The sequence below is a fragment of the Poecilia latipinna genome, unplaced genomic scaffold (assembly GCF_001443285.1).
Source record: "Poecilia latipinna isolate Pla-1442-1.1 unplaced genomic scaffold, P_latipinna-1.0 Scaffold695, whole genome shotgun sequence".
In the NCBI taxonomy this organism is placed as follows: Eukaryota; Metazoa; Chordata; class Actinopteri; order Cyprinodontiformes; family Poeciliidae; genus Poecilia; species Poecilia latipinna.
Genome location: NW_015113311.1, coordinates 86,407 through 89,438, shown reverse-complemented (window position 1 = coordinate 89,438; position 3,032 = coordinate 86,407).

Here is a 3,032-nt window from a genome sequence, read left to right as displayed (position 1 = left end):
ACGATATGTATCTTGATATTTGTTTAGCGATACAATTCGCTACAATTCAGTGCATTTTTACGATTTTCTGAGATTTTAGAAGGACAGAGTGATTTTAGTGACATTTTGTGTTCCATAGACTTGAATTTAGACTGAAAACTGATTAAAAGCACCAACTACACAATACCTGACTCTGATTGGACAGTCTAACAGTCTGCAGCTGGACAAAATGAGTCAAAAACGCAGTGAGAGAATTAGTTTCTGTCATTTAATTCATGTGGATTTGACATAAAACTCAAAAGTTTAAATTGTAATCCAGGAGCAGAGTGGGGAGATGATCAACCTCTGTGCAAATGATTGCAATTATGTTTTTTCTTTTGGACACTGTGGCTGCATTTTGGAGTAAAAATGCAGCCACAAATGCAGTCTTTTGGACTATGGGGAAAAAGGCTTTTCTACCTTGGCTCCCGGAGTTAGCCGTGGCTGTAAGCTGCTTTCGTCTAACTGCTAAAGGCTCCGCCTCACCCCGCAGTGATCGACTCCCTGCAGCTACGCAGCGCCGCTATTCCCCTGCTTGGATCTCTGAGTAGCTGCCTCTCAGACTGCCAGCATCTCATAGTACTCTCAGTCTCTGATACTTTTTGTCTGTTGCTAATAAGAATGATCGATCAGCCATTGTTATCATGGAAATCCTCACTGCGCCGCGGATTCCGGCTGGGGGTTTTTCCTCTTCGTCTTCCTGCTCAAAACACAGCGCCGCTGCGCGCCCGGATGTTATCAACCCATGTTCATTCTTCAGGTAATCCTTTATATACAGAACAGAAACTGCTAAGATAAAAACTAATTACGAAGTGAATGCTACCAGTCTAAATTTGCATTAATTTCGCAATTTCACTGCTTTTGCAGCTGCTCCGTTCGCGCCGCTACTCCTTTCCGCTTCTCTTTCACGGTTACTTGTGCAACTTTGCTTTGTTTCTCAGCAACAAAATACAGCCCATTGTTATTTATTGAAGATTTTACATTTCCAAAAACACAGGAAACGTTTCGTTTTGTACGTTTGGAAGCTCATTCCCTCTCACATAATTGGAAAAGCCGGGGATTGGCGGCGCTTTTGACATTTCTCTGACATTCGGAAAAATATGGTTTACTAATTTTAGCACAACTTCGGTTATACTTGGCCTATTAACACAATTTAAAAACTGGTGTGTAGTTTATAATGTGCACTTTAAGCTCGAGTTGAAAGTTAGACTGAGGGAGGCGGAGTCTTGCTGCTACGCCGTAACAAACTAGACGTTAAAAAGAGCTGTCAGGCTATGGACCCCTATGGTTTAACGGATCGATACTCGCGGATGAAAAATCGATACTTTCCGAGGGTGGAAAATATTGATATATTGCCAAATCGATTTATTTATACAGCCCTACAACACACCAAGTTATTGGAGATAATAATCACACATAATTTGTATAATCAAGAACAATCAATGAAGGAAAATATGTTTATATTGAATATTGCATTTTCTAAGTAAAAGGGCAGGTTAATTTATTTGAAAAGCTTTTACATAGACTGGTTAATATAATTTGAAACAAATAACAGCATCAGTTTCAGTCTAGTTTTGCTTTAAAGACAAACCTATTAAAGAATTTTTTATACAGTAAATTTCAAAGTGCAAAACAGTTAATGGAAATCTACAATTAGGGTACAACAGCACATTTTATTTTGGATTAAAAATGTATTAAAGTAAATTTAATTCACCCCACTCATTCTCTCCATTCAGAATAATACAAATAAATCCTTCAAGTTCATATTGTACATCTTAAAGTATCCAAATGTCAAGAACCAAATGATCACATTTCACAAATTAGAAAATTAAACCATTTTCCCACAAACAAGAAAATCCTCCAGTGTATAACTGCAGTTTTCATCTAAATGACTTTTATAGTGAACCTCAACACAGGACATATATGGAAAATAGTTCTACAGTTTTTCACCTGTGTGAATCATCATGTGCTGAGTTAAATGATGTTTTCTACAAAAACTTTTTCCACAGTTCACACATGAAAACGGCTTTTCAGCAGTGTGAATCATCATGTGCCGAGTTAAATTCGGTTTTTGACTAAAACCTTTTCCACAGGTCACACATGAAAACGGCTTTTCGTCAGTGTGAATCATCATGTGCCGTGTTAAATTCGTTTTTTGACTAAAACATTTTCTACAGTTCCCACAAGAAAACGGCTTTTCACCAGTGTGAATCATCATGTGCCGAGTTAAAAAATGTTTTAGACTAAAACTTTTTCCACAGTTCGCACATGAAAATGGCTTTTCACCAGTGTGAATCCTCATGTGCTGAGTTAATAGACGTTTTAGTCTAAAACTTTTTCCACAGGTCACACAAGAAAACAACTTTTCACCCGTGTGAATTATCATGTGCCGAGTTAAATTCGTTTTTTGACTAAAACTTTTTCCACAGTTCACACATGAAAACGGCTTTTCACCTGTGTGAATCATCATGTGAGCCTCAAAAGTAGATCTGAAAGCAAAACGCTTTCCACAGGTCACACATGAGAAAGGTTTTCTTCTTTTCTGATTTTGGTTCTCAGTTTCAGCAGCTTCCTGGAAGATGACTTGGTTCCTATTTGGTTCTGATTCAATGAGAGATGTTTGTTCATCAACAGGAATCACCATGCAGGTATCAGTCTGCTGTTTTAACTCAATCTGGTCTTCATCCTGACTGCAGTAAACTTCTTCCACTTCCACTTTTATCTGATGATGTTCTAGATCCTCCTGCTCTTGTTTTATTTGTTGATCTTCTGGTTCTTCCTGTTCTTGTTTCACCTGCAGAGGTTCTAACTCCTCCTGGTCCAGAGTGGATCTCCTCTCCTGCTTATAAATGTTATACTGCAGAGAATCTGGAGAAGAAAACAGAAAAAGAGGAATTAACTTAATTGAAGTAAATGAAAAACTTTCATCATTTAAGAGAGAAATCTCAAAAAAAAAAAAAAAAAAAATTAAAGGGGGAAAAAAAACAATTTCAAAATCCCGTTTACCCTTGGGG